This window comes from Lissotriton vulgaris, chromosome 3_1 (genome assembly GCF_964263255.1).
Source record: "Lissotriton vulgaris chromosome 3_1, aLisVul1.2, whole genome shotgun sequence".
In the NCBI taxonomy this organism is placed as follows: Eukaryota; Metazoa; Chordata; class Amphibia; order Caudata; family Salamandridae; genus Lissotriton; species Lissotriton vulgaris.
In genome coordinates this window covers 1,040,494,915-1,040,508,766 of record NC_141689.1, presented here as the reverse complement: position 1 = coordinate 1,040,508,766, position 13,852 = coordinate 1,040,494,915, and the positions used below count along the sequence as shown (strand labels likewise).

The window sequence follows — 13,852 nt, the reverse complement described above, 5'->3', positions numbered from 1 at the left end:
CTGAAATAGGAGTCAGGGATCGAAAAGGGACAGTTTTGAAGGGCGTACCAGAAACGCGGGAGCGCCAACATTTTAAATAAGGCCGCCCTGCCAGGGAGGGAGAGTGGGAGAGATCGCCAGTGGGCTACGTCACTGTGCAGCCTGCGTAGGGGACCCAATAGGTTCCGATCATGGAACACTTCCGGATCTGGTGTAACAAAGATACCTAGATATTTAAATCCATCTGAGGCCACCGTGATGGAAAACCCTGGGGGCAGCATGGGGGGGGGGGGGGGGGGGGGGGGCGTGTAGCATGTATAATGTCGATTTAGACCAGTTGTTCGAATAGCCCGAATATTTTCCGAAATTTATGAGGACATGGAATAGACTATTAATAGAGGACCGGGGCGAAAGCTACATATACCAGGATGTCATCGGCATAGAGGGAAATGTTGTCTGTGATCTCGTCGGTCCACTGGAGGCCTCTAATGGAAACGTCCGTGTGGACCCACTGGGCCAGAAGTTCCAAGGTGAGGGTAAACAGTAGTGGTGACAAGGGGCAACCCTCTTGGGTTCCCCTGTGGAGTTTAAACCGTCGAGACGTATGATTGGTGATCTGCACTTGGCCCAATAAATCTGTATACAGGAGTCGTACCCATTGGATAAACTTGGGTCCGAAGCCAAATCTGTGCAGGACGTCAAAGAGATAGGACCACTCGATCGAATCGAACGCCATTGTGGCGTCAAGGGCCAGAATGGCGGCATCTTGTTGTATAGTAGGTTGCCGACTCAGAACATTGTTGACACTTCATAGGTTCAGGGCTGTGTTGCGTCCCGGAAGGAAACCCGATTGGTAATCATGGATTAGGGAGGGAAGTACGACGAGGAGGCGATTAGCCAGAAGCTTAGCCAGGATCTTGGCCTCCGCACTAATCAGAGATCTCGGTCTATAAGAACTGCAATCGGTGGGTGGTGTATTCGGCTTGAGGATGACCGCTATGGAGGCCAGTCTTTGATCGAGCGGCAGGGTACCACTATCCCGGCTGTCTACAAACATGTTTTTTAGATGAGGGACAATCCTGGGAGCCACACCTTTCAGAAATACGATGGGAACTCCGTTAGGACCCATAGCTTTGCCAGAGTTAACGGCAAAAAGTGCCGTAGTTAGCTCGTTCGCCGTAATGTCGGCGTCCAGAGTCTGTTTTTCGGTCTCTGAGAGGGTGGGTAGGCGCATCTCCTCTAGGAGTTGTCTGGACTCCTCCGAGGTGTAATGCGCTCCAGCAGTACAGATTAGCTCCAGATGGTCGGCGAAAGCCTCCGCTATTTCCTGTGGATCCACGGTCAAGGACCCATCCGGTCTTACTATGGATGATACCCATCTAGTTCCCTGTTCACGCCGTTCCAGCCACGCAAGCATCTTCTTTTCCTGTGCCAGTGCTTTATAGACGATTTGCTGGGCTCGGATCTTCCGAGGGGGCAGCGCTATGGGACATTTCAAGACTGAGAAGGTCAGATTCGGCCTTGTGGATCTGTTCGTTGTGCTTCTGTATATATCCCATTTTAAGTGCTAATGCCACACCATTAATAACCGCCAGGTATGCCTCCCAGATTGTAACTGCAGAGCGCACTGATCCAACGTTTTCCTCAAAGTAGAAGTCGGTTTGCTCTATCAGGCTATCAGGCTATCTTTGATGTCCGGAATCTGCAGAAGCCAGGGATTGATAATGATGGGACCTCGGGTGTATTGGCAGTGATATGTTAGATCTACACTAAGAGGAGAGTTATCAGAGATGCCCCGGGGAAGGCCCTTTGGCCGTGTGAAGAAGCCAATGTCTGTTATGGGGCAGAAGAATTAGTCAAACGGACATGCTGTTGTGTGCGTGAAATAGGGCGTTTCGGGATAGTGGGTTCGCCAAACATCCTCAAGTCCCATCGCCTGTACAAAGTCTGAAAGGTCAGAACTATGCCTGTGTGAGTTGCGCCTAGGATGTCGGTCAAGTTCGTCACTCATTGTCATGTTAAAGTCTCCCCCAATGAGAAGTGTGCCGGTGGGGAGGCCTATCAGCCGGGTGCCCAGTTCTCTGAGGGAATCTCGACCTAGGGTCGGTGGGAGGTATGCCGATACGAGGTTCAGAGGACGTCTCTCCCAGGCGGCCTCAACTAGTGCCAAGTGGCCCAGAGGGTCAGCCCACGTCTTCATGTAAGTTAGTGCTAAATTATTTTTAACAAGAATCCCCGTGCCACGGGATCCAGAGGTGAACCCCGCGTGTACTAGTAGTCCGTAGCCTCCTCTCTGAAGTGCTTGACAAGTGTTGCCCACCAAGTGCGTTTCCTACAACAATACGATGTCGGGGGAGTGGCGCCTTAGTTATTGAAGGACTATACCGCATTTTATTTTATTCCCCAACCCGTTAACATTCCACGACATTATCGTGATGGTCCTAGAGAGGGTACGTGGCATGGTGGTGGATAATGTGGGGTCTGTGTAGGTGTGACAAGAGGAGAGGCAACGTGCACTGCCGAGTGGCCGTGATAAGGAGGTACGCAAGATCTGGGGGTCTCCGTACCTCTCGGGGACAAGGTGATACCCGAAGGAGCTGACATGCCATGATTGGACCCTGGAGATGTGAATTGTGACAAGGGAAGACTCTGCTGTAAGCGCCAAAGAAAACCAACAAAACCAAAACGAAACACCCAAGGACCCCCCTCCCTCTCAATCCAACTCCCCACCCTGCCTCCCTGCCCGCAGACTTGAAACTATCCACTCCCCAACTAGGCAGAGTGCCTGTCGCCCTCCCAAACATATACGGGGTGTGTGGAGAGCCATGAGTGCCCTCGCCAAAAGTCTACAAGATGATGGAGCCTAGTGCATCTTAAGTCAACTTATATCAGCAGTGGCATTTACATAGTACAATAAACAATGAAAAAACTGAACGTCCATAGTATCCGGACCAAAGAAAGGAATGCATGGAGACCATGCGAGAATACAAACCAGACGATATATGGCCGATCAAGGGTAAAAGGGCTCAGCAATATGAGGCGAGTCTTGGGACAACATCTTGACTGACCATCGAAGAAGGACCGGGCAACTGAAAACGTCACTGGTCATCCTGATTGCCATCGGTGAACAAATCCTGGCTCTCTGGGAGCAAGCTCGGGCCAGAATGATCGGCCGATCTTCGACGGTGATTCGGATTGGTACCTGATTGACGCCATCCCTCAAGCCAGTCCCAGACCTGTAGGGGACACAAAGAACCAAGTCTTGCCTTCCGACTCCACGCGTAGTTTAGCGGGAAACAGCATGGCGTACTTTATGTTTTAGCACGGAGTGCCTTTTTGACTTCAAGAAAACTGCGCCGAGGAGCCTGAACTTTCACCGTGAAGTCGGGGAAGAGCGTGATCTGAGCATTCTCCAGACGCAGGGGTGGCCCCGCTCGTGCCGTTTGAAGGATGACATCTCGGTCTCGGAAGTTAAACACCCGAGCAATTATGGGGCCAGGGGGAGCGCCTGGTTTCGGCCTACCTCCCGGGACCCTGTGTGCCCGCTCAATGGAGAAATAATTAGACAGTTGTTTAGGCTAGAGGTGTTTCAGGGTCAGATTTTCGACAAAGAGATCAGTGGTCGGCGCCTCCATCCGTTCCGGAACCCCTAGGATGCGGAGGTTGTTGCGCCTTGTGCGTCCTTCGTAATCGCCTAGGAGCACTCCCATTTGCAGCTGTTGTTTTTGGAGTTGGGTCACCTATTGTTGGAGGGTGGAGGTGTTATCTATTAGTGCTGTGGTTTTAATTTCTATGTCTCGTACCTTGGAGTCCATTTTGCGGAGATCTGCACGCAGTAGGGTAACCTCTATGTTCACCGAGTCTATGTGGGTCTCCAGCGATGAACGGACACCAGCTAACGCCTCCATCCCATCTTCCAGTGTGGGGGGTCGTGTTGCTGGAGGAGGGGTTGGGGTTTTAGGTGCAATCTCGGGGTTCGCCTCCTTGTTCTCACCCTTAGATCCCCATGAGAGTTTATTGATCTGTCTCTGATTGGACGGTCTGTTGCCTTTATTGGAAGCCATCGTGAAAGCCAACACGCACGGTGTAGTCCAGTGGCGCAGGTCTAAACACGATCAAACAGGAGGCGGTCTCCACTCCCCCAGCCTGGGCAATCCGCCACCACCCTCACTGGGTCGCCACCACCAGACTGTCTAAGGCCCAGGTGTGAGCAGGGGAAAAGGAGCAAAGCAACAGCAGTGGGTAGGGGAGTGCAATCGTGCCACTCACTATGAAGCAGGTCACAGGCCGCGTGTATAGATGCCCCGCAGAGTCCAGCCAGTCCGTCCAGGAGGAGAGGGGGGGCGCTCTGGGACCAGGCCACGTTATTGAAATCCACAATCAGGGGAAAACTCACGCAGTCAATGCGCCGTGTGGCGGAGTGCCAGGGTGATCCTCTAGTGTGTTCAAGGGCCAGGTTTGAGGCAATAGACAGCAATTACCCAGCTACAGCGCCCTGTCGGTACTCTCGGGGCAAAGGAGGCAGGGCCCCCTCCAGATCGAGCCACCCCAACCTCAGCGTTCTCCAGAAGCCGGGGTGTGCAAAGGCAGTTCTCGTGAGCCTGCAGTACTAGGTCGTAAGAGCCACCTCCATAGTCGCAAGTTCAAGCCCCAGTCTCCGCCGACTCCTCATGGCTGAGGCGGCCCCACGGAGCGCCACATCGCGATACACGGCCCCCACCATACACCACGGGGGTTAAGGGGTAGGCCAATCAGGCGGTGTAGAAGGCGATGGCCAGCTCAGGCAGGTAAGTCAGTTTCAGGCAATGTTAAGCGGTCCCCGGCAGTAGGCCCAAAGCCGGGGACTCGCATGATTTTAGCCCAGAGTACCAGGGGGTGCCCGCTTCCAGCGGCTGTAGTCGGCACGTACCTGGACCAGCAGGATGGGACCTGCTCGGGACAGCAGGCAGTCGTCTCCAGTAGCTCCGCCACAGCCGGATCGTCACCGCAGTGGCAACCAGGCTTCAGCAGCAGTCCCGGAGTCAGGCACCACAGCGGCCGCCATTTTGAGGCCGAGAGACAGTGGAGCCTCGGGGACCAGTCGTGACCACTGGAGCTCGGAGATGTCCGTGGAGCAAATGTAGATGTCTAGCTGGTCAAGAGATCAATACCCCTAGGTGTAGGGGGAAGTGGACGCACAGGCTGATGATTAGTGCCGGAAATGTCGGCAAGGGCCGAGGAGCCACTTCATAACGCGGCCATTCCTCTCGGCTGCAGACCAATGATGGCATTCTTAAGTTTTGTATACATGCGAGTGGCCCAGCTTCCACTACAATACCGACTCATAAAGCAAAATGTTGCATGTTTAAATTGTTATTTAAGCCAGTTTGGATCCTGCAACGTGTCTGTGCCCAACTACTTGTGGAATTGTTCATCAATAAGGGTACCAGTTTTCTGCTTTTGTGCTTTAATCGAACAGAGATAGATAATTATGTTACGGACTCTGCTGACATTAGGTTTCTTCTGCATGTTTCCCATTTGTGGCTCCAGCAAAAGTTGGAAAAGTGTCTGGGAATCATGAGATTGAAAAATAGTGAGATTCTGAGACAGTTGCTGCATCAGAAAGTAAGAAACAGGTCGCGCCTGGGTGAAGACAGACTGGCCTCTGTATCGCGGGTGTGTACGTTTTTTTATAGCTCTTTATTGGTATTAAAACTCTTATATTTTGCTTCAGAATCCATGAGTAAATGAGGGTGTAATGTGTGCCCTCCGAAATCATTATTGAAGTTCAAGGTGGTTAGAGTATTGGAGAAACAGTCTGTCACCCGCCTCTCTGAAACGGATATTTGTTCCTCTCAATGGGGGTGAAGGGTGGAAAACATAACTTGTCATCCTACAACTCCCTATTGTGCACTGTAAAATGTAAAGTTGTTGGCGGTAATGGCACTGGCATAAAGCAAAATGGTGGAGGGGGTGCAGAATGTCGTGAGGGACCCAGGCACCTCCCATATCGAACAGATATTCATTAGTCTTGAGCTCATGGGGCCCCCCAATGTCGCAGGCCATGGACATGGGGTACCCTCTGCTGGGCCTTTGTATACCAGCAATGTTAAATGAACAGGGCTGCTTTTCTGTTTCTTTCTGCGCAGGAAAACAAAGTGGCTTTTCCGAGCTTTTAAATGTTTCTTATTCATGCCGTTGCACGCATTCTGCTCTGTATGCAATGGCATGGCTTAAGGGCTGAAGGGAGGGTGCTCCAAACCAAGGAACCTTTCCCCCGCCCCCCCCCCCCCCACCAAACACTGCGGGGGTCTCCATTACGCCCCTGTGCAATGCATTGCACAAAAAGAGAGAGGGTGGAGGGGAAGTTGCAGCACAAACAGTGACAGAGAGCTGCAAGTGAGGGGGTACAGCGAGACAGGTACTTGAGAGGTGAGAGGGTGCCGCGAACTTCACTGATGCTGCAGTTGCTCCGGGGCCCAGACCCTTAAGAGTCTTACTGAACCTTGACAAAGTCCAATTTTATAACCCCATCAGCAATCAAAGGGACCATTTTACTTGCATTTTACCCATGGCATTGTTGCTACTCTACTGCACTAAGTGATACCAATCCATATTGTAAAGGGACAACAAGATTTTGTGTAAAACCAACATTTCAAAACATACAGCCATTTTTGGCATTAAGAAAGATATTTGTGCGCAAACCATTTTTCAAAATACATGAAGGTGACCAATGAAAGAGTACATTTGCTGCATGGTTTATTATAAATATACGGGAACTGTAGCTGAGTAAGAGGTGACATTATGATTTGCAAGCCCAATGTAGCCATCAGCCCTTTTTTCATTGCATATTGGGCGCCTCTGTTCCCAAAAGTCAGATTTGGAGAAACAGCTTTGATAGTGCAGAGAACTATCCATCGGCATTTCACGAGAGCAACCAAGACCTAGCCCTTCATTTTCAATTACCATCCATACAGTACCAACAAGACTGTGTGCCGGCACTAGAGGACATAAGAACCTGAGGTAAGGCAGCTATTGTAAGGAGTTCCTACTATCCAGTGCTGTGCAAGTGGGTGGTGCCACAGCTGGTTCTTGGAGGTACTCCACGGGCCATTTTCCTTTGGGAGCGCCATCTTTCTTTTTTCCCCTCTGTGTGTCAGATTTTCCGATCGCGCTAGGAATTCTTTGTATTTAGGAACTTGGACACATTTATATAAATCTAAGACCAAAAAAAAAAATATATATATATATATATCTGTGTGTGTGTATTATATATATGTGTGTGTGTAATATACATACACACACACATGATTTTTATTTATTTATTATTCGGTTATGTTTTCTGTTCTCTTCTGCCCAATCCAAGACGACCCAAATAGGTCAGTTCTTGTTTTTTCCCCTATACAAGAAGTTATATTGTTTGGTCTAGTTGCGTCGCAATTGTTTCTGAATCTTTGCCCCCACATTATCTCTTCAGTTCCTGCCATTATTTCTTTGCTAGTCTTCAGTTGCTTGGCCCAGTCATCTAGAAGGTTTATCTGGTCTCCAGTTTTTAGGTCGAGCCTGGGCAGCGCATGCACTACTCTGCAGGCATGCTGTATTGGAGTATGGAATAAAAGCTCTGCCCATATTTGTCACTGGCTTGTGTCATTGCCCTTCGTAAATGCTGGCTTCTGACTTGTTAAAAGGCTTGTTAGTCTATCCTTAGTACTGCCTTGTTTTCATTTGTAACTTCTCATGAGGATGGCCTCTTTACTTCGGTTGTTACATGGTATGTCTTTTTTAGTCATGTAAGCACTATTTTCTTTAATGAGTTTCTTCTACTGCAGGCACGACATGCTTTCCTGCAACATTCAGTGCGCCATTCGTGCTTTCACATTCTGAGCACCCCGGGACAAGTGTGGGTGATTCTTTGATCAAAAAGAATCAGGTTCGTGTTAGATTCCTTACCTTAGAATATATCCAGGCTTCAGACTGGATCCGTAAAGTTTTGCGTAGCAGTACCCTTGCGCGTCGGTCGGCGTCGTCCGCAGCACCGTGTCCATCGTCGGCGTCGTGATGATGTCGTCGGAGTACTTAGACGCCACCCTCGCGCGCTGACGTCAGTTCTTCTTTTTTCCACGCCGGCAATCGCAGATCCGGAAAAAGCAGTACTTTAGTCACTATTTGACTAAACTTTTTTCGATCCTTTTTTATCTTTCTTCGAGTCTTTACGACTCTTGGAGCCGGTAGGGATGCCCGGGTTCAAGCCCTGTACCGTTAGCCACCGACTAATGTCGGTTACCGATCCCCACCGCCGGTGCCTCTATTGCCATGGGGCCAACCACGACGACAAGTCGTGCCCCGACTGCCGGGCTCTGATGTTGAAGGCTAGGCAGGAGCAATCCCATAAGCGCGAGATCCGGCAGTAGGCCCGTGCCGCTCACGGTCCCGGACCAGGAGGGGGTTGAGGGACCAATTTCAGGGCCACAGTCGTCGAAGCTTGGCGAGTCGTCACCATTCGTCGGGCTCCAAGTCCTCAGGTAAGAGGCACAAGAAGTCGAAGAGGCGACATCGCTCTTCCGACTCCCCCCGACGCTCGCGCGATGCGGCTGGGGGTTCAGGCGACACCACCCACGCGGCTCCGCCGGAGCCATCGCGGCCTGCATTACCCGCCGGTCCCTGGGCCGAACGCGATGACGGAGGAGATCGATGCCTTCCTCATGGCCATATGGTCGCTCACTCCTCCGTCAGGTTCCACGGCGCCTTCGGGCCCCATGGTCCCAGCTGGGAGCCCAAGCGGGCCGGGTGCTTCGGCCCAGGCGCCATTGGCGACTTCGGTCCGGGCGCCGCAAGGCCCCTCTGGATCCGGTTCCGGATCGCCACTGGTCAACCTTACGACCCTGCCGGCGTCGACCCGTAGGGTGTCGCCCCCGGCGTCGTCCCTGGTTCATCCCTCAGTCCGGATCCGGCGTCACTCGACGCCGCATTGGACACTGGCAGAAGAGAAATTCTTCTATGATCCAGCTCCATCCTTTGCACCTGATTTTCAGGAGGTGGAGGGCGGGGGTGACTGGGAGGGATCGAGGACCCTCTGACACGGGAGTGTCAGTCATTTCAGGGCTGGACAGACGAGCTAGGGGAAGCCAGTGGTCTCGACACTTCACCTGACACTGGCTTTGTCTCCCCCCCTACCGTGGCTACGGAGGAGGGGGCTGCTTATGGTGTGGTGCTGACGAGGGCGGCCAAGGCCTTGGCTCTTGAGCTCCCCGTCGCGACTGTGAGGTCTAACATCCTCACTGAGGTCCTTAAACCGCAGGCTGGCTCTCCGGAGCCCACACTGCCGTTTAATGAGACGGACATCCTGTTGTGCACCTGGTCCAGTTTCCCCTGTAGATAGGAACGTCGCCAGGCTCCACCGCCCAGCTCCGGGCGACCCTAATTTTCTGTCCACCCACCCCACCCCCAAGAGCCTGGTCATCCAGGCCTCTACTTCCCTTTCCGCATTCCCGACTGCACCTCCAGATCGGGAATCCAAAAGGTATGAAAAGTTTGGCAAGAAACTGTTCTCCTCCCTCAGTTTGGGGTTGCGGTCAGTCAACACCGCTTGCCTTTTGGGCCGTTACACCCAATCTCTGTGGGATACGGTTGCGGCTGTGCTGCCAGAGTGCCCGGAGGGGGCCCGGGCAAAGCTCGCTCAAGCCCTTGTGGAGGTACGAAACGCAGTGCAGTATTCCATTCGATGTGGGCGGGATACCACGGACTCGCTGGGCAGGGCGATGTCAACGAGGGTGATGATTCACCGCCACGCCTGGCTGAGGTCCGCCAACTTCTCGGCTGATGTCCAGAACACCCTCATGGACATGCCGTTTGATGGCAGCCACCTCTTTGGTGTCAAGGCAGAAGGCAGATCATGCGCTTGAACGCTTCAAGGACTCCAGGGCTACGGCCAAGTCCTTGGGCCTGTCGGCAGGCGTCAGCCATCTTCTGCCTTTTGCTTCTTTCGTGGCCAAGGAAGGGGCGCCCCTTCACGTCCTGCCAGCCACGGGCCGCAGTCTAACATTCAGCGTGGCGGCGGACGTGGTATCCGCAGTGGCGGTGCCAGGGGACAACGGCAAGGCCAGTCCACATCCACCCCGCAGCATCTGCTTCAAAGCTTTCCTAGTCCGAGCTTTCAGGCCCATTTGATGCCAGTGGGGGGCAGGGTCCGCCATCACCTACTCCTGGCGCGACATCACTTCGGACAGGTGGGTGCTGCAAATCGTCCGAAGGGGCTACTCCCTCCCCTTCGAAGCGACCCCTCCAGCCATGCCACCGCAGTACCACCGCTTGTCGGGGGATCACTTGCAACTTCTGCAAGAGGAAGTATCGGCCCTCTTGGCCAAGGGGGGCATTGAGCGGGTTCCTGGGCCAGAAGTAGGGTGTGGTTGCTATTCCCACTACTTTCTGGTTCCCAAGAAGGGCAAAGGGGGCCTACGCCCTATCTTGAACCTGCGGAACGTCAACGGCTTACTCCGGAAGGAGAAGTTCAAGATGCTGACTTTGGCTCAGGTCTTAGCTGCCCTGGACCCCGGAGACTGGTTGGACTTGCAGGACGCTTATTTCCACATCCCCGTCCTGCCGGCCCACCGGCGTTACCTGCCGTTCACCGTAGGCCACGAGCACTTTCAGTTCACCGTGCTCCCCTTTGGCCTTACCAGCGCCCCACGGGTGTTCACGAAAGTGAAGGCGATGGTCGCAGCTCATCTGCGCAGATTAGGGGTGTCAGTCTTCCCCTATCCCGATGACTGGTTGTTGAAGGCGGGCTCGCCCCAGACATTCGTCAGCCACCTCTAGACTACGGCCAACCTCCTGCACTTGCTGGGGTTTTCCATCAATGTGCCGAAGTCACAACTGTGTCCCTCTCAAAAGCTCCTCTTCATCGGAGCGGTTCTGGATTTGGCGCAGTTTCGGGTTTATCCTCCCGAACAGCGGGTTCGGGATATTCTGGCTCTGATTCCGATCTTTCAGCCTTTATCCCGGTCTCGGTCAGGTTGACGTTGCGGCTTCTGGGGCTGATGGCCTCCTGCATCCTTCTGGTGCATCACGCCAGGTGGCGGATGCAGGCTCTCCAGTGGGACCTGAAGTTTCAGTGGGCCCAGCATCAGGGCAACCTGTCAGACCATGTCCTGATCTCGGAGGGCACTGCCAGACAGTTGCAGTGGTGGCTCACGGACCGCGATTGAGTTAGAGGCAGATCCCTCTCCCTACCCCAACCGGAGCACGTAGTTGTGACGGATGCGTCCCTCCTGGGCTGGGGGGGCCACATGGGAGAGGCGGAGATCAGAGGCCTCTGGTCTCCGGCGGAGTCCCGGCTCCATATCAACCTTCTGGAGCTGCGGGCGATCCGACTTGCACTGAAGGCATTCCTTCCCTCTGTCCGGGGAAGTGTAGTGCAGGTGTTCACGGACAACACCACCGCCATGTGGCACTGCAACAAACAGGGCGGGGTGGGGTCGTGGACCCTTTGCCAGGAGGCTCTGCGCCTCTGGCAATGGCTGGAACACCAGGGCGTCACCCTGGTGGTTCAACACCTGGCAGGTTCCCTGAATGACAGGGCGGACAAACTCAGTCGTCGTGCATGAGGGATCACGAATGGCGTCTGCACTCGGACATGGCGCAAGGTCTCTTTCGACAGTGGGGAGAGCCTTGCTTAGATCTATTTGCCACAGAAGAGAACGGGCAATGTCATCAGTTCTGCGCGTTGGAATTTCCAAAGCGGCTCTCGCTCGGCAACGCTTTTTGCCGCGAGTGGAGTTGCGGTCTGTTGTAGGCCTTTCCGCCTATACCACTTCTGCCCAGAGTGCTGAAGAAGATCAGGCGCGACCGGGCCCAAGTCATCCCTGTGGCCCCGGACAGGGCACGAAGATACTGGTATCCTGAGCTACTCAGCATGTCAGTCGATCCCCCGATTCGTCTGCCTCTTCAGGAGGACCTTCTGTCGCAGCAGCAGGGGACGGTCGTCCACCCGAACCTGTCCAGTCTTTACCTCCATGTGTGGAGATTGTGTAGCGACCATTTGACTTGCCTCCTGAAGTCTGTGATGTCATTCTGGCAGCCAGGCGTCCCTCCACAAAAGCGGTATACGCCTGCAGGTGCAACAGATTTGTGGCATGGTGCCCAGCAAAGGCTGTGGATCCCCTTTCTGCCCCTCTTTCAGAGGTTCTCCTCTTTCTTCTTTCACTTGCCCAGCAGGGCTCTCCTCTGGGCACTATCAAAGGCTACCTCTCTGCCATTTCAGCCTTCTTAAGGCTTCCTGATCAGCCTTCTCTTTTCAAGTCCCCTGTTGTAAATAGATTCTTGAAGGGCATCACTCACATGTTTCCTCCTGTTCCTTTCATTATGCCTCAATGGGACTTGAACCTTGTTCTAACTTATTTGATGTGCGCTCCCTTTGAGCCACTTCACAATTGTCCTCTCCGTCTTCTTACTCTTAAGACTGCATTCCTGGTTGCCATCACCTCTGCCAGGAGAGTGAGTGAGCTCCAGGCTCTTTCTTCTAAGCCTCCTTTCCTTTCTGTCCATCCGGACAAAGTTGTCTTAAAAACACGCCCCTCTTTCCTACCCAAGGTTGTTAAAGCCATCCACATTGGGCAGTCCATCACCTTGCCCACCTTCTTTCTGCCTCCGCATCCCTCAAAAGAGGACGAGAGGCTCCACCGTCTGGACCCAAAACGTGCACTCTCATTTTATTTGGACCGCACATGCCAGTTCCGGGTGGACGACCAGCTCTTTGTTGGGTAGGTGGGCGCTAAGAATGGACGGGCAGTGCACAAACGCACCATTTCTGGATGGGTTGTTTTGTGCATTAAGGCCTGTTATTCTCTGGCTAAGAAGGAGCCTCCGGTGGGGCTGCATGCCCACTCCACTCGGGTCACGGCGGCTACTACTGCCCTGGGTCGGGGATTCCCCGTGCAGGACATCTGTCAGGCAGCTACGTGGGCCTTGCTGCATACGTTCGCTAGACACTACCGCCTGGACAGCCAAGTCCGGAGAGATGGCTTCTTTGGCCGTTCCGTGCTCCAGAACTTTCTGGTGTGATCTTGGTTCACAGACCCACCACCGGGGCTGGTATTGCTGGGGTATCTATTCTAAGGTAAGGAATCTAACACTAACCTGTTTCTTTCAGATGCACAACTTACTTACCTTCGGTAACAATATATATCTGTAAGAAACAGTAGCTAGTATTAGATTCCTTACCGCCCCACCCATCCTCCCCGTTCTGCGAACCGATATCTAGTGTTAAGGTTCTTCTCTTTGAGGGCCCTAGTTTCATGGCACCAGTGTCGGTTTTTATCATGGCTCTGCGTTTCTGGCACGGAAAAGCTGTGTATAAGAACTGACGTCGGCGCGCGAGGGCGGCGTCTAAGTACTCCGACGACGTCATCACGGCGCCGACGACGGACGCGGAGCCACGGACTACGCCTACCGACGCGCAAGGGTACTGCTACGCAAAACTTTCCGGATCCATTCTGACGCCTGGGGATATTCTAAGGTAAGGAATCTAACTGTTTCTTACAGATAAATCGTTACCGAAGGGAAGTAACTTGTGCAATAGGTCTCGCATTTAAAGGAGTTTGAGCTATTGGCATTGCAAATGACAATGCCTTTTATTTATGTTTCAACTAGCAAAACAGATAAATCAAAGTCATTGTCATTTACAATGCCATTAGCTGAAACTCTCGCAAATGCGAGACCTACTGCATTGCAAATGCTTCTTCTCTTTCCTGCTGTGTTATTTTCTGCAGCACTTGCGAGTGTCGTGGTTCAGTCTGGAGTGCGCTACGGCCTCTGGAAGTGAACGGCCTTACCTTCCAACGAAGATTCTGCAAGCGTTGCCCAGATGAGCTCTTGACAACTTTAAGACATCACCATC

General features: G+C 53.1%; 1 protein-coding gene across 2 annotated transcripts in view; it reads right to left on the bottom strand.

The window, feature by feature from the left end:
- LOC147727367 (very-long-chain (3R)-3-hydroxyacyl-CoA dehydratase-like) overlaps positions 1-13,852 on the bottom strand; it is a 204,172-nt gene that overhangs the window by 39,594 nt on the left and 150,726 nt on the right. The gene's annotated exons all lie outside the window — the stretch shown is intronic.